General features: G+C 37.3%; 1 long non-coding RNA gene across 2 annotated transcripts in view; it reads left to right on the top strand.

Annotated features, from left to right (window-relative positions):
• Positions 1-26,846, top strand: part of LOC103147871 (uncharacterized) — a 99,558-nt gene extending 72,712 nt beyond the window's left edge. For both annotated transcript variants that reach the window (XR_477296.2, XR_001663987.1), the window contains exons 3-4: positions 22,646-22,738; positions 26,559-26,846. This is a non-coding gene — a long non-coding RNA (uncharacterized LOC103147871). The remainder of the gene's footprint in view (positions 1-22,645; positions 22,739-26,558) is intronic.
• Positions 26,847-27,945: the final 1,099 nt, after the last annotated feature.

Genomic DNA, 27,945 nt, shown 5'->3' with positions numbered 1-27,945 from the left:
TAAATCAGTGTACAGATTATTGCATGCTCTGAGCAGATGTTAAGTGAAGGCCTGTTTCCCGAAGCCACAGACTCCACGGTGCGCTTAATGACTGCTATAAAGATAATTGTCAGAAACTCCGTTTTGATAGATGCGACTAATTACAGCCACTACAAAAATCATTCTGGACTGTTTAAGCGTATTTTACATTTTTATGAAGTGTTGGTTTGGAAATTGAATCTGTTCCAACATTTCTCTTTCCCTAAAATGAGCCCTCTTTTCCGCTGCAACAACAAATTGACTGTTTGTTCAGCAATCAAAGAATCTCTCTTTTTTTCTTTTTTTTTTTTTTCTTTTTCACTTGCGGCTGCTCTATAAACACGAGGTACAGGGGAGGCCCTTTCTCAACATATCATGAGATTATATCTGTTTGACAGTTGCGTTATTGTATGTGGTTTCTATGACGACTGTTTGGGGCGAGGTAGCACCCCCCCTTCTTTCTCGCCCCAATAAAAACCAACCTCAGCTGTCATCTCTTCACCTAAAAGCTTTGTAATTGCTCTCATTTGCATACTACAATTAAGTGTGTTAGCTCACAGCAAGAACAATCAACCTCCACTAAGGACGGGGGATAGTATAATTATTATATCAGTGGATTTGTGTGAAACATTACTGACGAGCCTTTGTTTGATGTCGATATTGCGTTGTCAGTTTTTGTTTGATGTCAGGCTGTTGCAACATATTCTCACTGACGTACATATTTCACACAGTTCCAGGTAATGTATAGGTATCTGTTAAAACGCTGTGATTACTGTTTTGTAATCTGGATTCTGCTTGTCTTTGTGACAAACCTACAGCAGCAGGTTATATACTGGTAATTGTGATGTAGGTTTCTGCCTGCTGGTCAGCTTGAGGAAAGGTATTTTTATCCATTTTTGATAGGAGGCTTTTTGACTCAGTGGTGCACTTGACTGGCTCGAAACAGAATGATTTGCAGTAGCGGGAGACAGTTTGAACTGTTGATTGAATCGAAAGGTTATGTGCGGCCGGCTCTAAGCATTGTTTCTCCTTTCCCTCAGATGCGCAGAGGCTGTAATGAAGAGCTCTTGAACTCACTGTCAAAGAAGCTGTGACAGGGGTTCAGGAGGAGGCCTCTTTTCCTCTGCTGGACATACCACACACACACACACACACACCTTTTTACACACATGTTCACACTCTGAAACAACAGCAAATAGCTGTTCAAATCAAAGCTAGGGATATGCCATATCAAGGCATAGTTTTAAAGTTTTAAAAACTTGATAAAATTTCAGTGGTTTAAATCCCTTTTAATGAGATGCAGAAATGTCAGTTTTGCAGAAGTCAACACTTCTTATCTGGTTATGTTCTTCAGTTATATTCATCTTGATTTCTTATCCGTTGGTAGCTGATAAAACTTATTTCAATAATCGCAAGAATAATTCTGTTTCACTTTGATTGCATTTTACACTAATCTACCAAAGCCACAAGTCAAGTTTCATCTGATTAAAGGTGTACACAACAAGAGGTAGGCACGTTTGGACATGCCCAAACTTCATATTAACATGTCTGTGGGTGTGTGATGAAAATTTAAAAAAAAAAAAAAAACAGATGAAAAAAACAAAAATTTAACTGGACTGCAAACCAGTCCAGTTAAATCCAGCTTAAACATCCTAGAAAAAACAAAACAAACAAAAAACAACTTTACTGCAGTTGCCACTGTCGTAGAGGAAATAAACATAATCCTTCCTCCTGCAGCCTCACCAAGAAAAAGGTGAATAATAATCAATATTTTATATTATTTTGTCAGCAGTAAGCAAAACTGAGCTTTTATTTTTCAAATGAAAATAACTTCAGGTTAAACCTTTTTCTTAATTTGGGAATTAAGATCAGTTAGAGCCGATCTGACTGGCCAGTTATATTACTGGTAGACAGAGCTTCAGTGACCCCCATTTGAAAGAAGATGTACTCCCAAATATTGGCTCTACTGTGTCATTTGAAATTGCACTATTGTATACACTAATATTTTTTGATGACAACTTGATATATTCTTCATTCATATTCTCAGAGTTATTAAAGCTTAGTAACTATAGCGTTCATGCCAAAGTTTAAAATAAACCACATCATATTTATAGTGCTCTTTTTATAAATATCATCTAATTTTATTTAGATACCTTAAATTTAAATCGCAGTGGTCTTATCAAAAGTATAAGTCACTGAAACATAAAGGAATTGTGCTATGGCACAGCTTTTGAATGGAATTCCTAATTTTAAGCTTTTCATGTATCTTTAGTGAACATCATCATTTGCCATATTTGCAGCCTTAAAAGTTTTTTTTTATTTTTTTATTTTTTTTATTTCATCAATCAGGATGCCTTTGGACCTCTGTAGTTCATACAGAGTTTTTACCTTCAGGCCCTGAACTGAGATGGAAGACCAAACGACATAAACGCCAAGTGCCCCATCCCCAGCTCTCTGGAACAAGCTGGTCAAGCAGAAATGAGACCTGCATCAATTTTAATTTGTATTTATCCTGACGATGACCCCCTTCCTTTCAGTCTGCCATCGGAGGCACAAATTACACCCATCATAACTCTGATTCTCGCGGCACATGCCTTGCTATCAGAAAATTAACGTGGTTATGCACCACTGGCGGGTTCAAGGTGTCACAACACAATTATACAATCGTGCAACCTGACGAGCTCTGACTGGTCGCCGGTGTATGACAACTGAGCTGGAGGGGGTACACTGTCTGTCACATCCAGGCGCGTGAGATAAGTTCAGCTGAGTAGTTTACTGTGCCATTTTCTATCCTGATCTGTTAAATATCACAGACCTGCAGGAGTCTATGATATAAGCAACCAGTATTAATCTCTGTAAATTTAGCCTGCTAGGTTTGCTACAACACAATTTATTCTATATACTGCATAGCATTAAAAGAATTGCGTCATCTGAAGAGACAATTTTGTATATAATAATATTGTAGTCAACCTTAAGCCACATATCTTTGGAAACCTGGAGCAAAATATAAAAACGAGGGAAGCTTCCTTGCTTGGATCCCCAGTGTGATCTCAGTGTCAAGCCATTAGGCTGTGTGAAATGAGGTGCCACTCACAAACTATAATGCTGCACAACCGTAGATGCAATGGTAAAAAATATAACTCTTCAATTCTCAGCACTCTGCTGGACTTGTGGAAATTATTTAGCTCTGATAGTCTGATATCCAGCAATATCCCAATTCAAAGTCACAAAGAGATGAAGAGGGATGTGGGACAAAATTCACAATAATCCACTTCAGGACACGAGATTAATGGGAAATATGTGTTTGTGTCTGTATTGGAGTACGAGTAAAGGGGAATTAATGTACAGAACTTGTGCAGAAACCAAAACATTTTCATATTGTTATTAGTTGGGATTATCCTCTTTCCTCTCCTGTTGAAAGGCCGGACCTTTCTTTAAATGTCAGTGGAAAAATCTTATTTAAAGCAATTGGAACATGTATTAAATGCATATTAAAACTATTTCAGGCAACAACGCAGTCCTTGAAACTTTCTCACTTCTGTTTAGAAGCTCGTAACAAAAGCGCTCCAGCTGCAGATTGCACTTCTGAAATATTTACCCAGAGGTACGGTAGATGTAGAATTGATAAGGAAATAAAGCTAATAAGTGTCACTTTGATGTGACAACAAATTATACATGGTTCTATCAGATCTCATTTCCATTCCACAACACAGAGACGGAGAATACCCTGAAGCGTGGCTGTTAATGGGAGCCTCTATCAGCCATCATGGAAAGCCCGGCTCATTACTCACTCCAACACAACTGTGCCCAGGGTGGTTGATTTCCCCGACGGATGCCGGTTCACAGACCAGAGAGGCACTGCAAGGCATCCGACTTGTTTTTTGTTTTTTTTTTTAATGCATGGGGCCACAGATGCTGTCATGCTGCAAGTGTGTGAAATCCTGTTCTTATCTGGAAATTCATTAAAGCTAGATGTAAAAAAAAAAAAAAAAAAAAAAACTGAAAACAAGGAATTTCAAAGCATAATTGTAAATATTTTATTATAAGTTAGAAATATTTGTATAATAAATTAGTAATTGATTTCCAACAAGGTTGCAGATAATTACTCTGCGGCAGTATAACCACCTATAAACTCATCTTGGTTTTCATTAGATGTCTGATTTTATGCAACCTGCTTGCTATTCTAAGAGAATTCTCCATTTGGGAACCGGCCAAATACTCTTATAACCCTCGTTCCCTTCCAACCTATGCAATGAATATTTAAAACCCCAATGTATATTAGTCGTGCACGTCTTTCTTTTGTCCATATATTCTGAAGGACCTCTCTTTCCCTCAGTGAGAACACTGACACTCGGGTTACTTCTCTTCTTATCCTGTAGTCTGTACTGCTCCCTGGTTTTACACTCTCTACCCCCATTTCTATCTTCCCTGACAAAGTCAATAGGGGGCATCCCTCATCTGTCAAAAACAAACATCAGAATATGTCTCCTGGTTTATTTTCTCCTCTACCCATTCCCTCTTACTGTTAAGACTTGCTGCAGATTTTGCAGTTTGTCAATCTGTGCAGACTTTTTTCTTTCTTTCTTTTTTCTTTTTCTTGTTTGGGGGGTTGAGTTGCTTGGCAACTATAATCAACATATGCAAGTGAAAGCAGTCAAAAAATATAAGGGAGAAAGTCCTGGAAAAGTGGCTGACCCTCTGGTGACTCTCTCACCCAGAGGGGAGGCAGCAGCACTTGCTGTGTGTGTGTGTGTGTTTGAGTGCAATCTGTAGAGCAGATGGCTGGAGTCCTGGGCAGAGAGCAGCAGGTCTCAGTCTGCGTGTCACCAGGATGACGGGAGCTGGCTGCTCCCTCCGAGCTTTAGTTAATACCTTCCTCTATTGCAGACTTGTTAAAGGTTTGGCCAAAACTAAACTGACTGGGGAAAAAAATACAATGTCTGTTTAGTTTTGTCCTAAATTCCTGTTTTTGATTCTTCTAACTAGTAATGGAAAACCGTTACTAATTTGTTATGTATTTTGATTTTTTTTTTTTCTGCTGAGAAGATAAACATACATTTTTGGTGGTTTTATGCATTAGTAAAATATTTAGATTTTTTCAGTCTTATTTCTCAGAAATTAATTCACAATTAGACCTGTCCAGGGTGACTCCGCCTCTCGCCCGCAACATTAGCTGGAGAGAGGCACCAGCAACCCTCCCGACCCCACTAAGGGACAAGGGTGTAAAGAAAATGGATGGATGGATGGATGGATGGATAATTCACAATTATTTTTTTGTAAATAAATCAGGTGAACAATTTGGATTTTCAAATGAATACATTCAATCTACAAATTTTAGACATGCAAAATTAGAGGGATTTTATGCACTATTTAAAGAACAATATAGATTTAGCTTGTAAACCATAAACTAAAAGACATTGATGTTCCTCAAAATATTATATTTCTGACAACACTAAATGAATAATGGTTAATAATTCCCTGAAAGAAAAAGAATATTTTTGTACATTATCATTGTAAAAATTTAAAATATCCAATTTTATCTTTTTTAAAAGGGAAAAAAAATGTTTTATCCTCTGCCTCTGACGTGCAAGTCAATTTCATCAAATCGAATATATCCTTCAGGTTTTAATGTAATCTTCGCCTCTAAAATTAGCAACATTTTTTTATCTAAAGTGCATAGCCTACAAATCCATGAAATGTCCCACCTGCAACCTTTCTTGACCTATTAAAGCACATTACCTCTCAATGTAAATCAACACTTGCGTCAGGTTTGTTTCACTATGTTCCCGTCTTGCCGCTCAGGCTTTAATTTCGGTTTTAGACAGGTACAGCAGTGTGTGGACCGAGCCGTGAGGAGCAAGTGCTGCTGCCTCTCCTCGTTCTTCCTCCTTCCTTCGCTTCTTGTATTATATAAAGAGTGGCAGCAGGCAGAATGACAGACTGCCCCAAGAGATGACACCTGTCACTGAGGGGAGTGCTGCTAATCTACAAGCCTCATTTTGTTTGAACTCTTTGTCACCTTGCCGTCAAATCCTCATCTTCTCAGTCACTGCCAGCTTCCCTCCCCTCTGCTGCTCTGCTCACTTCTGCTTTGCCCACAAAATACAATTCCTCCAGCATCTCTCCTCCAGCATGCCTCATGCTCCACCTGCCAAACCTGTGTTTTCTGGCTTAAAGAAAAAAGAAACGCTCCCACCTACATTTATTTACTGAAAGAGTTTTACTTTTTTTTTTGTTTTTTGTTTTTTGTTTTTTTTTACTCCTGCCATTTTTGATGGTTTACGAATAAACATATTGTTTTGACTTTTTGACTTTGAATCAGAAAGTCTTGGTGTCTTGAAACTACTGCGCATGAGAAGATTAGATTTTCTTGTTCAAATGTTTTTACTTTCCAAACAAAGGCCCCATTCATCTATATTGAGATTTGTCTAAGTTAAACTGATCTGAATAGCAAATGCTGTCTGGAGTGGCTGAGTCTCTATGGAGCAGCACACTCCAACCCCCTCCTGGCCAAATATCTATATTGTCCACTTCTACAGACTGCGCTTTGTAATTATAATATAATTCATTATGTCTATGCTGCATGTGTCACAAAGGACGAGTCCTCCCCAAAATCCTTCTGCGCTGTTCAAGCTGACCGAACACATTCTTGTTTCCATTTTAAAGACTGCAGCTTGAAAATACCCTCGCACACCCCCATAAACAATAGATTTTCCTTTTTTTTTTTTTCTCCCCCTTTGGCTTAATTGAGATATCACCCACAAATTTGACACCTCACATAAGCCCCTACCTTGGAGGAGCACAAATAGCGAGGAAAAGGAGGTAAAGGAAATAATTAGATGTAAAATCACTAAGATGACACAAAACAATGTTTTTTGCTGACTATAGTGAGGAAGAATAAGTGTATTTTTTTATTTTTATTTAGTTTTTGCCAGGTTGATATTAGAATGTACCTAATTTGACGTTTTCTTGTGTCACATTTTTTCTCAGTTTATTTTATTATTATTTTTTTTTTACTGAATTTCTTCCCATTTTAAAATTATACTGATACCAGAAAAAAAAGCACATTGTAATCCAAGTGCCAAAGCATGAGCCAACTTCTTTAAATTCCTTCCATTAAGAGGAATTATCTTTTCCAGACACATTTTGTATGAATGCATCCAAAAATCCTCATTTCATTTGGATTGGATGAGATTTAATTTAATCCCCTTTGCTTATTAAAAAATAAGATGCCACATCTTTAACAATGGAAGGGCTAGTCTGCACTGAGCACAATGGTTAAGGTTAAATTAAAGGTTATGTATACCCCTTTGCTGTATTAGAAGCATTCACATTCAAATAAAAGCAGGCAGGGCTGGTTCATGCTGCATGGCAGTGAAAAGTAGTTAATTTTCACACACAAAGCAAACCCGGAGTTGGTGTCTGATATGTTTTTTTTACCCATGTTTCCTAAGATATTCTTTGTTTCATTTTCTCCATGTTTTCTAAACATTTAACTCAATAAATCATAAAAGCGCTAGCAGCTGCAGAGACTGTTTAGACCGGACAGTGGATGGTAAAAATCTTTTTCGGTAATTGAGTTTTCAAATGTTGTATTGCTTTAAACAAGATGGCTTTGTCATACTTTTGTTACAATTTTTCTTACAAGTAGGAGGGGGAATACATGGGTAAGAAATGACAGGTTAAAACTTCTGCTCAATCACAACACAGCCAAATAGTTGAGAAGGTGTCTGGCGTTGAGGAGCGGAGGAGGACGCCTCCCTTCGAAAAAGATGAGGCAATTTTCAATCCTTCAACTACATCAACGAGAGCCGAGTTTGACGTTTCTGTCTGACGTCATATCAACCACCCCTACATCATATGGTATTCTTAGTGACAACATTAGACAAACTTACAATTTAGAAATCAGTCCTGCGTTATGTTCTACAGATGCAGGTTGCAGTTCTATAAAAAAAAAAAGATTTCTGCAACATTTAGCAAGTTATGTGGTTCAACTTTACAATCAGAAAATGAACTTAGACAGAAAAATTATATATATATAAAGCAGAAAGTCAAGAACTTTTAGCCAAAGCGTTACCAAGATGCATTAAATATGTAAATATATACATGTAAAAAAGTCAAAGCGCTACTTTAAATGAATTGGATGCCATCCATCCATCTTTTACACCTGCTTGATTCTTACATGGTTGCTGGAGAGTCGGTGCCTATCTCCATCATTTATTGGGCAAGAAGTGGGATATACTATGGACAGGTTTCCACCAGTCCACTACAGGGCAACACAAAAACCAAATAACCATGAGAATTTGATAGCATCCCAGAAATGTTTTAACTGTCAAGTTGCTCTAATGTTTTTGCCTATTACTTATTTATGGTTTTGTTTTTACTGCATTTTTGTTTTTTTTTTAAAAAAAAAAAAAGGAAAAACTGAAAATCCTAATATCATACAGACCTATGCAGTTTTGATTGTGTCAAATGTTTTTCTAAAATCAGACCAATTTTGATATTAAACATATAAATAAATACAGAGTTAACATCCAGTTTTTGAAATGTGCTAACTGTACAAGTTTATTTTGACATACTTTTAAATCACTATTTTGCAATTTCCTCTGATGTCAGTAACCAACAGCTTGTGAACTAATTGCAGTCGCCAAGTGGTAAACAGGCTTGTGAGACAAGTAAAAGACATGACAACATGACAAAATATGTTTTCATTAGCCTATAGTTGATTAACTTCACAACTAACATTTTCTTATTACAGACACAGCAATTACTGTACATTTATTAACAAACTTATTTTACATTATCTCCTCACAAACGTCAATTACTGCATTTACTAACGACAAACTCAAGTTGTCAGCTGCCAAACTTATCTTCTTAAATAGTGTTCTTTAATAAGTTTACAGGTTTTCATAAACTGTTATCTGAGAGAGAGAGTCTCAGCCTCAGGATGTACTTGCATCTTGTCTTTCCAATTCCCTCCACCCCCTGAGTTTTTGACTTGGGAAAAGTCATGTCATGGTAAGAAACAAATTATTTCACAAGCTATATTTAGAGCGCGTATGAGAGTAGACTAGCAGCTTGTCTTGGGAGTCAAAAAATAGGTACCATATCTTGTGCGATGGGACAGCCAGCACAAATGGGCTGGCGCACCTATCCAATTAACACCCTGCCTGGCAATCCCTCTCAGGTCACCTGCTGACTCCCATGGCATGCTCTACCTGTCTCTGCTGCTCTCAACACATGGCCTTCTCCAATATAGAATTAACGGCACTTTTCACCTGGTCACGTCGACGTGCCATAGATTAGACCGGTGCTGCATGGAGATATGCAAGGTACTCCAAATGAGGGCACAGGAGGTTAAGATTTCAAATGCAGTGGGGCTATTGTTTTGCCACTTCTTTAATATTAATTAAACTCTGGGGTTAAAATGTTCCGAACCAAAGTACTGCTTAATTCTTGCACAAGTGAACACCTGATAAGGAACTTTATTTAATGATCATCTGGATGTTACAACTTATCACACAGGTTAGGGCCTTGATAAATCTAATAGGCAGCTAGGGCTAAGTGGTTCTTTTGTGTTGTGAAATTTTTAAAATAAATTAATTTTTGCATAATGTTAACTAAATAAGACCTTTTTTAAGGCGTTGGGAGGGTCCACTTTTGCCAATTTCTTAATCCCTAAAAATGCAGCCAAATAGATGACTATTTTGCTGCTAAAAATAGTGATATTGATGTCTATTGGGGTTGCATGGTAGCACTCTTGATAGCAGTGTTGTCTTGACGCAAGAAGTTTCTGGGTTCAAATCCTGATGCGCTGAGTCATTCTGCATGGAGTTTGCATGTTCTCCTGATGCATGTTTTGGTTCCTTCTCGGTTTTCTCACATCCTCTCACTTTCCAAAACCATGACTGTTTAGTGATCTCTCTAACTGAGTATGCATGCATAGTTGAACCAGTGACTAACCAGGGCATGCCCGAAGACCACTGGAAAGACAAGTGCTTATGGATGATAGTGGATTTATAATGTTTCTCTCAACTAAAAATATAATCACATTTTTATGTAAGGCAAATGTCTTGCTTCAATAATCAGTCAAGCATGACATCAATCAGTCAGTTTATGTCGATCAGCAGAGTAGGTTTATCTGAGCTCAAATATTTAATTCTACATTTTATTTAACTTTTATTTTAAAAGGTTATATTGAGGTATATTTACAGATATCAGACAGTTTGATGCTAAAATTTAGACCAATAACTAAACATTTCTTCACAAATATTGCACTTTAAATTCTCTTATTGACGACTTATGTGTTCTGCTTACCGTTTGTGTCTATTTGGAGCTATCAAGTTTAGTCCTAAAAAGTCACATGAAAAGATAAAGAAAACTTTATCTTGTAAATCTATGAAGTAATCTCTCTTGAGTCTTAAGTAAAATGCATAAAAGATGAATGCCTGTACTTTTCTCAAAATACTTTTATTTTAAAGTTCTTTACATATATAAAATTTGATGTTAATTTATTGTAAAAGTGAAAGCTTTTCCTCATGCAAGCTACAACACCTGAAAGGCAACCCCGTTGCTCACCAATGGAGGGATATTTGGCAGCTAGAAGTAAATATCCCTTCACCCGCCAAACACTGCTCTCTCTAGGTGACTTCAGAGTAGAAGAAAAGCCAGCCCCTCTTTAGTAAGGGCTGAGCCCGCTGGGCTAAAAGGTCCGTTAGTATCAAAATTACTACCTCTTTCAAAGAACCTGCCATAAATGTTGTAGCAGAATTGGTAGGTCGAAAAAGAACACAAATTTGTGATAACCAGGAAAGCCTGATGGGTATATCTCTAACTATAAAACAGAATAAAACTGTTTTATTAAACATAATGTTTAATGTTTATTAAACATAATGTTTAATAAAACAGAAGACACTAGGTCTTGTTTATGGTTTTCACGGACAGGATTGCTAGATGTAGATGTAGAGAGGTGGGTATCTGGTTTTAGAACCTCTGCGACTCTTCTGTACTTTTACAGATTATGTATTTTTGTCAGTGTCTTCAAGACAGAGGTTTTATTGTGTACTGGAGCAGTTTAAACCTATTATTAAATGTTTAATAAACATTTAATAATATGTTTATTAAATGTTCTGTTTAATAAATGTATTAAACAGAACGTTTTTCTTCACTGTGATCTGTCTGTACCTTTAATCCTCAAAGTAGTCTACCAGCTGCTGGCGTACTTGGTGGCATCTGGATACCATTTAAATCGCATTAATTTATAATGAACATTTTGAAGAACCTCAACAGACCACAGTGCGGTTTAAAAATATACACCAAATCCTTATAATAAACTAGTCTAACTCCACAGCCTGAAATAATTTGACATTGACACATTTTTCTACAGAGCATCTGAAAAAGATTTATTTTCTTTTAAAGAGGTTTTGGTGCTTAGATGACTTATTGACTTTGGAATGAAGTTCTTTGACAAATTTACAGTGTCTGCCACAGTCTGTTTTCTCAACATTAGCTCAAGAAGCTCTCAGTAACTGCAGTTTCTGCACTAGACTCTGAATCATGTGACCTGAGTTTAAGACTAGTCAAGCCACTTATTTGCTTTCAAATTTTGTTCTAGTGTGAGCTTCCTCACTTCTTGAGTTTTAAGCACTGCATTATTTTTTACGCATTGTAGCTTCTAAGCAAAGGTGTGGAAAATATACATTTCTTGTCCTATTAAGTTATTACAAAACTAGAGCATAAAATCTGATGCTAACAGGGTTGACGTGTAGCAAGAAGTGTTCCTTGCACACCTCCATCTATTTGGTATACCAACTTAATACTTACAGAGTTTTGGGAGAACTGGTGCCATCTCCAACAGTCATTGAGCATGAGGGGAGGTACACTCTTCACACGTTGGCAGGTTATCGCAGAGCTATACAGAGACAAACATGACATCAAACTATTTTCTGCAAAGCCCTTTTTTCAAGTGGGACAGCACTTCCTCTCCTCCTTCTCTACGTCCTTTTCAAATATTGCATCATTCAAAGAGGAGGATCATTAACCATCAACCTTCTTGTTGTCTTTATAGACTAGTTCTTAATCCAGACCAATGAGCAAGTTAAACCAGATCTTGATTGAATCTTGCCTGGTGAAAACCTTGTGCTGGACTTTGCTTCGTACAGACGATCTGGGCTCTCGGCTGTTGAGAAACGACTGCTTCCTGGAGATGTGGACCGTGTTGAGGTTTTAGATTTTACCCAACTGCTAATGTTTGCCCTTGGTGTATGTAATGCACCAATTTGACGCTAAAAAGCTTACTGCTTTTGTCTGTAAATAACTACCTTTTCACCCTTTGGTACAGGGACTCCAGAAAATATAAATATTTCCATGATGATGGCAAGAACACATGTAAGAATAATGAAAATATCAAGCATAATCTAAACTATGTCCTCTGAAGCTTCCAGTGTCTGGAGCCATGGGAGGCCGTGACATTACTTGATTGAGAAAAACATCATAGACAAGCTGGTGATTTAGTCAGTCTGAATTGTAGTTATTTTCTCACACCTTTCCATGCATTTCTGTGAGTAAATAACAGCAATGTAAGTAAATCAGTGCCTCTCCAAATCTCCATGTGGGGTTCATGATTAAACTCAAGATTACAGTCTTTGCAAAGTTAGACTTCCACGCATTTCTCCTCCTTTTTTTACAATGCATTTTAAATACTGTTAGCGAACAGCTACCGCCCCAGATTCCAAAGAGACATTTTCCTTACATTTTATTTTAGTTGTAATTGAAGTTAAAAACATCTGCAGGGCACACTTAATGGATTATAATTAAAACAAAACAAAACAAAAAAAAACTTGCCAACTTAAATGAAACGTAACTGTACTTTTGAATTTCTAAAATAATTTAAGAAGCTGAATGTTTTTCCACGATTACATACCTTCAGTGTGCAGGTTAATATATTCACCCAGAAAGGTGAAAAGATATTCTTCAGCAACAACTGTTGTATTTTTAAAGTTATACCATCACATTATAGTCCAGCCAAGGATAACAAAATGCTTCCATAAGATATTTCATCCTTACAGAGTTTATGTGGGGGTCACGGTCATTTAGAGAAGATTTACAGCAGTGTCCTATGAAGTATTTTGTTTGTTTGTGTGTGTGTGTGTGTGTGTGTGTGTGTGTTACAGCAGTATTTCTGGGTACCTGGTCTGACATACCTGCACATTAGGTCTTGTTTATGGTTTTCATGGACAGGATTGAGAGATGTAGCTGTAGAGAGGTGAGTGTCTGGTTTTAGAACGTCTGCAGCTCATCTATACTTTTACAGATTATGTAGTTTTCTCAGTGTCTTCAGGAAAGAGGCTTTGTTTGGTGTGTACTGGAGCAGTTTACACCTGAGTGTTAAATGAACAGCGTGAGAGTCAGATCCTCTAAGGTTAGGGCTGTGGTTTTATGTGAAGAAAAGATGGACTGGTGCATCTGGGTTGGGGGTCAGTCTCTCCCTTAAGCAGAGTTTAAGTATCCGGATGTTTTGCTCACAAGTGATTGTCGGATGTAGGAAGAGGTGGATAGACTGAGGTTGATATATATTTAGCATCTTCTCTGTTAAAATAATGTGTCCTTTGTCGCTTAATCCTAATTGTTGCCTTTCTCAATTACATTATAAACTAGAACAGCTACAATAGATGTGATGCACAGTTTTAGTTGGAAAGTAATGAAAACTAACATAGCTTCACTTTTATAATCAAAAGTACGAGAAGAAAGTTTTGTTTTTTTGTTTTTTTTTAATGTCATTGTTGCCTTCCAACCACAACAGATGAGATCTTTGCCTGAAGCCTAAACACCCCACACCCACATCCCAGAAAGACCCTCAAGTGGCATCCTGTGCCGATAAGAGTCGGTTAGATTTGATACATGACTCCATGTCTGCAGGTGTATGAATTCAATAATACTTTAACTCAGGATTTTCTCTCTGTCAACTTGAGAAAGGGAAATATCATTAGGCCAAGTTTTCCATGGATAAACGTTTCTATCAGGGGATGTTATAAACCATTCACATCATCAGAGAGGTATCACTTTGCAGAGCTGAGTATTGCATGTGAAAGGCTACACTCACCTTAGTGGATCCCAGTGGATATTAACCTAACAGCTGAGGACTCCGGTGGGCACCTCAGCAGGCAGATATCCTTTATTATGCTGCAAGTCAGTGGGCACAAATATGATCCGGTTTATGTGAAGCTTTCAATGGAGCTTTGTAGAAGAGGGATGCGGCTTGTCTACACTGCATGTAATTTGCAGATTCTTTACACTGTATTGTGTACGCTGACAGGTTTGTGATTTGTTTGCACTTCACGGGCGTCTAATTGATTAAGATTAAAGGAGGGGATGGTTTGTGGGGCTGTCGAAGGAAACTCCTGCCACTTTTGTGTTTTTATGTGCCCCTCCTTTTTTTAAAGTGGGACTACACACCTAACATGAGCCAACACGGGCCACATGCTGGCCTGCATGCTGGTTCACATGCACTGCATGACACAGCAGCTGAATAAAGCCATCACTTGCTCACTAAATAACCAGCCCAGTGGCTTTGCTGTCTGTTCCAAGGGAGCTCTGCCAAGCCTCCTATCCACTCAGGAACTCCTACTGCACATTTTGTGGGCCTATTGTTATTAAAAAATAGATTAAGCGGAGGTTTCAAAGACTTTTTTTTTTTTTGCATTTAAAAGTAAAAAAAAAAATCAGCATTAATCAGACATGAAATGTTGTTTGATGTAACACTGAATGACAGGATTATATACAAGTCTAAAGAAGTTTACATTTGCAGTGACAACTTATAATTGAATGAAATGAAGCCCCACAACCGTCACTTCTTTTAATTAAAGCATTAATGTGAAAGCTAGTGCCGAAGTGGGTTTTATGACAAAGAGAAAATATTATGTCAAAGTCAAAGAAGTGGTTTTATTTTCCACTGCAAGCTAAAGCGTAATACTACAAAGAAGCAGAACTGAATCCTGTCCTACTCCACTCGCTTTGATAGTGGACCACCATGTTATAAATAATGTATTAAAGGATTTGCGAAGCAGAGAAAGAGAGCTGCTTTCAGAGGAGTGAACGTTCTTTTACTAGTATGTGTCAAAAAAAGGAAAAAAAATGTGTTAAGTCTTTGCAGCCCAGACTTGAGGTATAAAAGAGTTCATATATTTTCTTTTGTATTGTTCAGGTTAAGAGAGTGTTTGGTTTTCTTTTTTTTTTTTCTTTTTTTACAGTTTTTGGTAGCTTATTTTCCTGCCAAAAAAGGTGTTCGTGGCCTACTGGGACCACTTAAAAGTTTATGCAGAGTACCGGCCAAGTTGGACAAAAAAGGAGCCTTGAAGTATACACACACTGGCCCCTTTCTCAGAACCTCTCAGCTCTGGCTTAGGGGGGAGTGTTGTTGGTTTATGAGAGGGGAAAATAGCCCCAGCCTCCCGCAAAAGTGAAATGGGATTAAGGCCTTTGTTCAGCCCACAATGGTGAGGGGAATTAGCAATAGTTGTAGGCACTTAGAAGAGCTCTCACACTGAAGCTTATCCCAGCTTTTGCACAATAATCATTTGAATATCAACAGTGTTTTGCAACTACAGCGTTAATGTATAAACCTCTCTCTTTAGGATATCAAAATCCCCAAAAGAAGTTTTTAGTTCATGGCTACATCACAAATATGGGATGCTCTTATTTAGAAAATTGTATTTTTGTGCATTATTATTGCAGAAACATTTTTAAAATAACATGCCAAAGTTTTCATACATTTATCTATTTTTTTATTTTTTATTTGTCTACTTGGTGTGCTAAAATATCATTAAATTTGTAAAAAGGATTTAATGCTGTTATTTTAGTTATTTTCCAATGCCAAATAAACTTTTCAAAATAGTTTTAACAGTGCCGGAACAAGGATTTATGAGGCCCAGCAGCCGCCACTGTGCCACTCCCTTTTATATTCTCCATGCTTGATCATTTTTGCATTCTACATTTATTAATTCCCTTTAGGATTGATAAAGTATTTCCAAACTGAATTGAAATTAATTGAATAACCATTGAATAACTTGTTTTGCAGTTGACCAGTGAGGCTATAATGCACGACAGTGACCGTAGGAAACGATCTGTCCTCTTACTTTTTTTTTCTATGCAGCACATTAGATGGATGTGCTGTGTAGTGCTTATGTTAAACCACTGTTGTTTCAGTATTCATTTTTGTAAGAATTTCCTATTTCTTCTGTATGTAAACTGTGAAATTAAGAAATTTTATGGCTTGATAAGATTTTTTTTTTCTCAGCAATTGTCAGTTTTACAAAGTTTTTCTCAACTTCTCTGATTTAGTCAGAGAAAGGTGCAGAGAGGTAAAATTTGATAAAACTTGCTTTGATTATTTTCAGAGTCTGCAGACAAGAGGTTGTCTTTTAGCTCTACTACTGCTTAGCTATTTACATCTGTAGTGTGTTCAGACACAACTAGCAGAGAAATTATAAAATTAGCTAAAAAAAAATATCTTCTAACTATGAAAGTTAATTTGGTTCAGACATCTAACTCAAAAAGTACAGGTGTCTATAGTACAGATTATTTTCTTGCAGAGTGATATTTTAAGTGCTTATTTCTGTTAACATTGATGAGTATGACTTGCTGCTTATGAAGTTCCAAATTCACCAGAAGGGTTGAATACATAAAACCTTTTTTTTAATACTGTCTTCCTAATAATGCCATGCTACTGAAAAGCATGTCCATGAGGATATGCACTCAGCCCTTGTTTATGGCTCTTCCTGCATGAATTGCTGCCCTTCTACTATAGTTTAAGTTGATCTCATTTCTTTCTTCCACTCAACTTTACATTATTGTGATTGGATACAGCATTCTGTGGTGAGCTGGCTTCTTTAGCACTGAACTTTAATGGCTTGCCCTCCTTGTGAACAACTAGCAGCTTTCCAGGCTTGTGTTGGCCGTAGCATATCGTTTCTGCAACGACAACAAAAAAAACAAATTCTTCTAATTTTCCTTGAAACTGAAACATGGATTTTCATTAGCTGTAAGTCATAATCATAACAATTGACATAAATAAGCACAAGATGTGTGTATTGAATCATTATAGTATGGATTTTGAATTTAATTATTGAGATATTAGAATTTTTCAAAATGCGCCTGTATGTGCATAATTGTATTAGTCAACTTTAACTGGGTAAATTAAACTCTTGTTGGACCCCCAGGCCAGTCTGGGTCCCCAACAGTTGCTTAGCCCAGTAATCCATTGGGCCACCCCTGAATAAGATATATACTTGAGAAGGATCAAGTAAATATTTTATTTTTAAACTTTCCAAAAAATATTGTGTCAAAAAGTGTTACGTGACTTCATATAAAAAGAACGTCTTCAAAGTGATGTAGCAGAAATGTTTGGTGTACAGATTCTTCTTTTAGAATAAAACATCTGATATATATTAAAACCTTTAAGAAGATTGGTAGTCTTTCGCATTTTTTTTTCTTTCAAGCCTTATTTAAAGAAACAAACTCTCATCTAACTCGTCGGCGATGGGACAGATTCACTGACAGGCTGAGCTCTCACAGAGGAGGGAAAGTTTGAGAGCTTCTGCCTTAGTTGTGTCTCACAAGACCGGCCCGTAGAAGGGAGATGGCCTCAGCATTTTTTTGCCCACACACTGAAAACGTATTGTCCAAATCACAAAACATTGAGTGAGATCAGCAGACTTGTCAAGAGGCCCTGGCTTGAATATGAATGATGAGAGAAGAGCAGGGTGGTCCTCGTGCTGTTTCGGTGTTAGGCAGGTGAACATAAGCTTAACTGTCTCTGGCAGCTGTCCATCGCCGAATCAGCAGAGGTTACCGCTGTAGAAAAGAGAGGGAGAGAAAAACACAGCTATTTAGCACGTTTTATGTAAATTAGCTCCAGAAACTGAGAGAAAGCATCTGCAGGCCCTAGTGTAATTCTCAAAATATTTGTTTTTCAGTGATTGCAAATTTTAAGTGCTAATATGAAATCATGACTCTATCTTCCTCAAATTTGATCAACTCCATCTCTCCTGGTGAAATGAAAAATGCTGGAAGTAGGTTTTTCGAAGTTCTTGCATGCATATATATGTATATATATATATATATATTCTTTTTTCTGTCAAACTGCTGAAATTGAGACATAACACCTCCCCTTCTTTCCTGTCCTTAACACATGCACGCACGCTAGCTCAATTCACTCAAGTGTCTGCATAGTTCTTCGCATTCAACTGGATACAATGATGCACAAGATGAATAAAGTTATCTCTGCAGCTGAAAGGGATGTTGCCGGTGGGAGGGAACGGGGAGGTTCCCCCTGTGCTCCCGAGCCTGAAAAGAGCCAGGCTTTGAGGGCCGCTGCTGTAGAGGTCAGGGACCCAGCTGCTTTTAGGGGTGAAAGGGACACTGGCGGGCTGGACCGGCCGCGAACAAAAAAAAAAAAAAACACAATCACGTCAAATAAAGACATCTCAGATTGGACGCTGACAGATCCCTTCCCAAAGTCGCTGAACTCACTCAGCTCAAACTTTGCTCGGGTTTGTATCATGTTGCACAGTCTGAGTCCCACCTCACTTGAGCCTGACATATAAATCTTAGAGTTTGTTTTTGTTTTTTGTTTTTTGTTTGTTTGTTTGTTTTAATTTTGGAGTCTGAAAACAACATTTCTACCCAGGTAGGATTTTTTAAAAGTTATTTCCTGATGGCCAAAGTTGATGGCAATGTTAGAACCAACCAATTTTGAATATTCTGTTTTTCTCCATGTAGTCTCCATATGGTGTTGTTTTCCTGTGTTGGACTCAGGAAGTGCGTTGTTGATCTGAGATTTTTTGTTTGTTTGTTTGTTTTCGAACCTCAATATAGATAGAGCTTTATTTTTATTTTTTTTTTCTGAAAACAGACATTAATACCCCTCCCTATTTCCAAGTTTACAGATTTCACAGGGTACAGAAATTTGCTCTGAGTTTAAATTTGTGGGGGGTAAGTAGGATAATAATCAGGCCACATTATGAGGAACCGATTGTTCATTTTCTCTGTCAGCAGCAGCAGCAGAGCTTTGCCCAGAGATGTGCCGACCTGTGCAGATGGGGTTCAAAGCCAATTTCCATGTTAAAAACTCTGCACGCTTCAAAAATCCTTCCTGACTGACTCTTGTTGATCAGAGTGTGCGACAAGGCTGTCTTTTTAAAGCTCGCAGAGGCAGATGTAAGCGAACAAATGTACTACAAACAGTCTAGTTCTGAATGTAGTAATGGTGTTGTTTTCATGCATGCCCTGAGGCAGTGACATGAAGACAAAAGATGGCTCTGAAGCGTGCCGTCAAAATGCAAAAAATGGGCCATTACATGTGTCATACAGTAATTACACAAGCTGTAAAAAAAAAAAAGTACGCCCTTATTTATTCTATTTTTTTTCTCATTTTTTCCTTCATCCAATATGTGTCAAGTGTCACAACAAAGCTTTAATTCTTTTCAGAAATTCAGTTTAGCCATTCATCATCAGCTCACATTTACATTCGTTTTTCCTTCATACACTCTGCAAGGAGAAGAAAGGGAGCACTGGAGTGGGGGAAATTTGTTTGATGAGTTATGAGATGAACATTTTTTTTTAGTATAACTTCTACCGTTCTGTTATGTTGTTCTTTATATTGCTGTCATTTGCAGCCTTATTTGTTTTTTTGTTTCATTTTGTTTTCACTGACACAAATAATTTGCAGAAAAATATACAAGTTGGGAGCTGAAAAATCTTAACTGCAATCACATTTTCTTTAAGAGGAAAAGAAAACCAGAGAACAGACTCATTTTTTTTTTTCAGTTCTTTGTTCACTCCTATCACAAGACTCTAATGGTGTCTCTGCTATAAGCTTCCAGCCCCCTTCCACGCCATGCTGGTTATAATATAGCCATTGAAACGCCTGCTTGCTGCAGAGTATTAAGCAATGGCGGAAACACAATCTTTGGTGGGCTCCTAACAATAGATAGGAGGCATGATGACTTATTAAACACAGCCAACCTCGCAGCATAGCTTTTCTCATTATCTTTTCAATTCCCAGCTTCTAAAGCCTACGGGTCTGGCGACAAAACTCTCCGTCGTGTAATTCTCTTGCAGGCTCCTTTCATCAGCCGATTTCGCAGAGAAATATGAAGCTGATTTTATCGCACTCTATAAATTCACAAAAGGCCCCCTCGAGTTGCCCCCATGGAAGGCATACCTCGTCTCAGTGATGTGCCACCACTATTGCTGATCCCAGGCATTTGATAAGAGAGTCTCTCTTTTTTTTTCTTTAATGATTTGACAGACATCAGACATGAGCCCTATAGACACAGCATTTTTAATACACTTTTCTTTGCTTGTTTACACCAGGCTGCTCAGATGAAAAGAACATATCTACCAAATCTTTCTCACAATAGGTGATATATATATTAAAAGGTACTGCAGCTTTAAGATAATAATCAGTCATGTGACTTTGTCACAAATAGATTTTGCTTTATTTTTGCAAGTAAAAAAGAAAATTAGCTCTGTAAAACTAAAAAATACCTTGTTTGAAACAAATATTCCTGAGACATCCCGGCTTTCATAATGTTGGTCCGAAAATATTTCAACTCATATGCATTCATACTCTGAGCATGTTAAAAGATTTTCATTCAAGCACAAACTTTATTTTGAAATGGAAATGATAAACATATTTTAAAAGAAAATAAAACAATGTAAAATGACTATTATTTTTTTCAAAAAATTTTATATTTGTTCCTCTTTTTTTTCATTAACAGTACTATTTGCCTTGTCAATAATCAATCCAATAATCTAAATTTGGATTTAAAAAATCCAACTCTTACTGTAATTGCTGATTAACTTTTTCTGTGTATTCTCTGATAATATTTTATAATTTATCTTTTATTTTTGTGATTAGCTCTAAATCTTTGGAAGACCTCCTTACAATGACCCTAATCTTTGTCTCCTACCACAGATTTTATTGTATTATTTATTTATTTATTTTATTTTATTTTTTTATCAGATTCAATTTCTGGGCTCTGCCTAGGCCACTCCAAAAAAAATAATATTACCTCCGTTCAGAAGAAACAAGAGTATAAATAAATATATTTTTTACGCATTCTCAATAAAAATGCTGTGTTTTTAAAATATTTTATCACAAAAGCCTATGCGTTAGTTACAAAACCTTGAAGACTGTCCATTTTAGTTAGTTTGTTTTTTTCCAAATATTTCTTTTTAAATAATTTCCTGTTTGGAATTGAAAGTGTTAACGTTTAGTTTTGTTGTTCTTTTTTTTTTTTTTAAATGCTAGAAAAGTCTTCCCGTAATGCACAAATTGAGTAAATAATAATAGATTGCTGCTATCAAATAATTTAGATGACTAAAATGACATCTTACACAGACAACAAATTAGTTGCCAGGGAATCAGAAGGACAGCTCCTGTCACATAATTTTAAATGCAATGCTTTTAAATGTTTCATCTGTTTGTCTCACGTGGGTTCTGGCATGTTTTTTGCATCTTGGCATGCAGCGGGAATTGTTGTCTTTGAAATGTTTTGACTGTGGTGTCACTTTTTGAAAAACTTTCATCACGCTCAGGTACCTAATCAATTGAAATGGATCTGCCTTAGCCTGGAGCTCAGGTGTAACTTTGACCAGCTTTCATCAGCTCAGCCCTCTTCTCTCTCTCTCTTTTCTTATGGACAAAAAAAAAAAAAACAGAAATCCATGCTTTCATGAAAATTTTAGTTTGAAATGGATACTCAGCTTCCCCACCGGACTGGAGCTGAATTTAAAGTGACAGCATTTAGTGTGAAAGCAGTTCAGCTACACGATTACAAACAAAGCTGCACGCATATACGTCTCGAAATGTTTAAAATGTTGCTGATAATTGTCACTTCTAACGCGTCTGTCATTCAGCACCTCGGTGCTAATTAGATTTGCTACATTATAATGTCTGATAATGGTACCGTCCAACAAAACATTTGTGCGAGCCTTCTGTTAACTCTTTGTGCACCTTTTTCATATTTGCTATTTCACCTCCACAGGGGAGAAAATATTATCTGCAATAATCACTGTCATCAACGCGATCCCCTCCGTGGTCTATTGGCTCCAAATAAGTAATTTAGTTGTAAAGCAGCTTCATTTATTTTGCCTATTCATTTCTTCTTCCTATCATATATCTAAATACAAATCTTCATTTTATAACTGACAGCTTATTACCTCTGAGCACATGCTGATAAATTTAATTCCAATGAGTTAGCCTCCATTTTGCCATCCCATTATCCACTAATGTGGCAGCAGGCTGCCAGAGAGAAAACTTGCAGGAGAAGAACTCAGAAATTATTATTATTATTATTATTATTATTATTGGATTTTAATTTTATTTTTAATATATAAGTATTTAGTTTATTCTTTATCCTACATTTATTTAATACAAAATAAATGTAGAATAAATAAAGATTAAAAAAAATACACAAATAAAACACAATTTTTGACATCAAGACACTTTTTAAAACATTTACTTTCTCACTTTCATCCTACCTTAATTGGTTAATTAAAATTCAGACACATCTGAACTAAAAACAGCGTTTTTTAATGATCTTTTTTTTTTTCTTCCTTTCAGTTAATTTTGGAGTGGACATCCCTGTCTGAACGCACACTTTCTAACCAAGCAACCTTCCACCTCGGTTGGGTCTATTTTGGTGAAGCAACTAAAGTAAGTAAACAATTATTATTAGCTTTGATGTTGGCCTGAATGGCACTCAATTAACAATGTGGCTAATGAGCCCATTAAGGATGAAAGTGTTCTCAACAGGTATGAGAGGATACTGCTGTTTTTGGAGGCTCAGTTCTCAGCACTGAATGCAGCATGAATGACGGAGCTCTTTCTCAATCGCTTCAAAGGCCAAAGCGCCACAGCCCAGAGAGCAGAGTTAAATAAAGGTTTTCTTGCAACAGAACAAAAAAAAAAGGAAGAAGAAGATTAAAAAAAAACTAATAAATATTTTTACATGTGGTTCAGATTGACAATGTAAGAAAAACAACCAACTAACAAAGTTAGGTTTGCATAAAAATTCTCCTCGCGCCCCATTGAAAGCCAAATATTTTTCTTCCTCTCTCACAGCTCAAGGAGGAAATCCAGTTGTGTATTTTTTATTTTTTTTAATTTTTGTGCAAAATTTGTTTCAGTTTTTGTTGAGCAAATGTTGAGTTTCCCCCCTCTGTCTAAGAGTGATTACGTCGCAGTGCCAATAAGGCTTGTCTGTCGTAATGAAAGCAAAGTGAAAGAAAGGGACTGGGAGCCCTTTTTTTTCTGCAGCAGCAGCGTTTCCTCTGAAGGATTTCCCACTAAAACACACTGAAAGCCTCATGTGTGGTTTATTTCCACATAATTTGCTGCTGGAATCCAAAAAGTACCCATCGGCTAGCAACAGCAGATCTTTTTCTTTTTTTTTCCCTTCTCGACAAACTGTTTCTCACTCCATCAAACACACTCAAAAATGTTTTCATTTTCAATCCCCTTCTGTATTAAGAGTGCAAAAATGGACGTTGTATAAATTTTGTTATTTAACGTTTTAAATGTTTACTGAAAGAAAAGCTGTTGGTATGTCTTGATTCCTGTTGTTGAGTGGCAACAGTGTTTCTGTGCATTCAGGCAGAAAACGGCATCATTTCTTTAAAAAAGAAAAAAATGCTAATTTAATTCAAAAACATTCACTTTGCACCAAAAAATAACACAAAGTAAGAAATAAATGTGTCTTTTTGTAAAACCTGCTTGTCTGCAGAAGTTTCCAAATGTTATCAGTAGTTTCAGCTCAAGAATACCTTGAGGTGTTTTTTTTTTTCCCCCTTCCTTTTCTGTGTAAATCCGTCTAAAGCTGCCAGCGCTGACATACACAGCATATGCTAAATACAGATAAGAGCATTTTTTTTAATAGATCGGCAAAAAGTCTCCCCCACATAGCTCAATGGATGTGCTTTGAATGCAGTAGATAAGTTGGCTTAAGCTGAATGCTGTATCCCAGTGCAACATTGTGCGACTGGGTGAGCCCATCACAAAACTAGCCTTCCAGTAAAGACCACTTCCAGGGGAGGGATTATAGAAAAGCCTTCGAGATCAGCTTCATGTCTTGCTGGAGTTTATGATTATTAATAGTGCTGTATGACAGGGGAAGAAAATAGGCGTTGGCAGGGATCATGTGGCAAAAAATCTTTAAGCCATTTATTTACCTACAATGTCAAACGAAATAGAGTGGAAGGAGTTTGTTTGGATGTCTTGCTGCTTTGTTTAGTCAACTTTTCAGTGTTTTTTTTGTGCGTGTAAATATTGATTTCTTCATGAATTGTGTTTAGACTATTAAACGTCACGCTAAAAAGTTCACGTTTTCACGAAAAGAATTAACTAGAAATGTGTCAAATAAATTATTGCAAATGAGGTTTTCTTGAGAGAGTTGTGTGGGTGAGCTGGGGTCATAAAGTTTGCCTTTTACTTTGTTACATTACCTCTGGTTGGATTTATTGAGAAAATGTGAGTAAAATACAAGGTGATAGATAGATGGATGGATGGATTGTTAGATAGATAGATAGTTAGATAGATAGATAGATAGATAGATAGATAGATAGATAGATAGATAGATAGATAGATAGATAGATAGATAGATAGATAGAGTAGGGAGTGTTGGACTGGCTTTGTTTCTTTAAGCTCTCCTCAGGTCATCTGATTATGTGGCCGAAGAAATGAGAGGGGCCAGATAAGCCTCTTTTATTCCTCCAAGCCACTCAAGAGCTGAAGCACCAGCTTCTGTCGCCGTGCTGCGACGAGGGAAGAAAACAAGTCATTTGTGTACAACAAAATTGCTTCTCTCTAAAATGTGCATGTTAAATCCCAAACACATGGCTGAACCACTTTGATAGTTTGTCTGTTTAACTTCATTTCCCGTTTAAAATGAATTTAACTTTCCATACAGTTTCACAAGCTCAATGTGTTTAGAGTCACTGCAGGGTTTTAGACTGCTATCTTATGTTTTGAACCTCAGGATTAAGCTTTAAAGATTTCAGCTCCCTTGATTATGGTGCTTTGCAAAAAATAAAAAATAAAAATATAAATAAAGAAAAAAAAATCTAAAATTGCATCTCATTCAGTAATATGGAAATGTCCCCAGTTCCTACTACGTGTCACGAGGGCATCTCTTCTCTGCCTCCTTAATAAGGCTGTTCTGCAGGCCTCTACTGTAATATATTTCCCCAATAAAGCAATTCCAAAGCCAGTCTGGCCTTTTGACCAGCGCTGAGAATGTGGAAAGCGGCAGGCTGCCTTTGCTAACTAGGCTTTACTCTCTAATATTAGATACCTGTCCCTTGGCTTTTTCAGAAGGGTGGTGGTGGTGGGGGTGAGCTTAGCAGTTGATATTTTCATTTGGTCCTGCCAAGATGCGACACCCCTGCTTTAATCTCGTGTTTGACGCTAAGCGCTCTGTTCATGGAGAGTCTCGCCGAACTTCAACCTCCAGGTGCTGCTGTCATATAAAAAAATGATGCGAGAGGAGGCGGGGTGAGTGGAGCTGCTCGGTGTATCCTTGACCTCTCCCGTTGGCCCGCCAAAGTCTTTCCCCTGCCCTTTTTAATCAGGTGGGACCTTCCCTTTTAGAGAAGAAGATTGTATATTCCCTTCATCTTTTGTTCTAACTGACACGCATACCTATAGACAAAGGCACAGAGAGTTTTTAATCTAAACAAAGATAATCATTTTCTCTTTAATTTCATTCTTGATGAGATGCTTGAATCATGTAGTAGCCGAGATGAAAATTTCAGTATTTTGTTGATGTTTTCGAGACCAGAGCTGCAGGAATATCAAACAAATTCTTAGAAATAAGACCAGGGAGTGGACTGTAGAACTGCCTCTTGAGTCGGCCACACTGGCATTGTGCACCACTTCCGTGTTAGCGTTTATCGTGATGTTGAGGACAAACAAGCCACTTCTCTGCAATCATTAAAGGTGTGCTTCCCCTACTGATTGATGTGCTGGAATCAATTGCTCCCCATAGCATCCATGTCAGTCTATTACACCACAGCCGGGTAATGGCAGGCTGTTCTCCGCAAGATTATAGAGCATTGTCACAAAGTAACAAAGACTTGCTTCCCTTTTGTCTGACCTGGTCTGTGATAATTGGAAAAAGCTTCATTTTTACACCAAAGGAGAAAAAAACAATTGCATTGATGGAGGGGCTGTTTTTATTACAAATACTGATGATGCAGTAAATTGTTTTTATGATTTATGCATCTGAATAAAAGTCCAGAAAATATATATATATATGTTTTTTTTTATTTTATATTGTAAGAAAGAGAAGTGCATCAAAAATAAAACTGAACGTTGTGATGTGCAATCACATCCACTCCCCTGTACTCTGATCCCCCAAAATAAAACCAAGTACAACCAACTGCCCTTCAATTCAAAGCTTGGATTCTACTTTATAACCTACCTCTGCTTTAAACTTCCCAACATCTTTGTCCTTGACTAAATCTGCTTATCATTGCAGGTTCACAGAGGCGCTGAGGCGGCGTGAGGCAGGGTACACCCTGGACACATCACCAGTTCACTGCTACAGTGGGTTTTATTTAGGTGTATCAGGGTAAAATGGGCTGAATATGAATGCATGACACTTTTTGAGGCTTTTCTTTTGATGAAACCATGTACCGTTTTTTCTTCCACTTGTCAATTATACAGTACTTGTGTTAATCTGTCACATGAAATCAGGATAAAGTGTATTGACGATAGTGATTGTAATGCAATACAAGGGTATTAAAATAAAAAGACAAAAAGTATTTTCCATCCTCTGTACATGTGTTTCATGTTGGTCAAAACCAATTAAATACAATGAAATTTGTGCAACAAAATGTGAAGAAGTTCAAGTTGTTTGTAGCTTCACAAGGCACTGCTTTTCTTTAAATTTCAGCAAATGCTTTCCAATCTAAACATATTTGAAATCTCCAAAACAACAGGTGTTTTCTCCCTCTGAGTAACTGTCCTTTTTATTGTCCCGTGAATACCCTGCAGCTCGGTCACTGCCAAGCTGACTTCCATCCAAAACACCAAGTGCCAGCAAAGCAACCCTGCAACTCAGCCATGCAGCAAGCAGCCCCTGAACCTGATTACACATGATCAAAGACGAATTCTTCAACAATTTGATTATGTTTTTAAGCTTGAATAAGATCAACATGCCCGCTGCTGCAGCGTTCCTCTGAAATACCTAATTGAAAAGACTTTTTTTTTTTTTTTTTACGTTTGCTTGGTTTAATGCAGCAATTGCCGTTTTCCTCAGGTTGACCTCAATCACTGGAGCAGGACTACAGTGTGTGCTGCATTTAATTACCTACAGTGAATTTGATTATCGGGAAATATGGTGCATATCAAGTGAATCCCTGCCCTCGAGAAATATCTTTTCTGTATAGTTAAAGTTGGAAAAGGATGACATGGGAACTTCAGTCAAGACAAAAGGCGCCAGCTAATGAGACTGGTTAGTGATTCAAATTTATGGAAATTTTATTAATTACAGAAACCTATCTTTCATCCGTACCATTTGGTTCGTGAAGTAATTAAAGCCAACAATGGCTGTCGCCGCAGTCGAGGAACCAAACAAGATCAAAGAAGACGGAGCACTGAGGAGAAAGTCCTGCGTATCCTGATCCGGGCCTGGCCGTGGGCATCGTGGCCTCATTAAAACCCAATCGTGCTGATCATCAATTAACCTGCTTTGTTTTTGCTTCTGATTTGTAACTTGCACAACAACCGTTTCCCGGTGTTAAAAGTTTGTGCCAGAGGGGAATGAGGCTCATCATAAGTGCTGCCTCTGTGGCATAGAGGGACAACTTTTGATTGGTTGACTGGAAAGAGAAGCTTGACCGCTACGTCTCTTTAGTCCAAGG

This window comes from Poecilia formosa, unplaced genomic scaffold, assembly GCF_000485575.1.
Source record: "Poecilia formosa unplaced genomic scaffold, Poecilia_formosa-5.1.2 Scaffold191, whole genome shotgun sequence".
Taxonomy (NCBI): domain Eukaryota; kingdom Metazoa; phylum Chordata; class Actinopteri; order Cyprinodontiformes; family Poeciliidae; genus Poecilia; species Poecilia formosa.
This window is presented reverse-complemented; position numbering and strand designations above follow the sequence as displayed.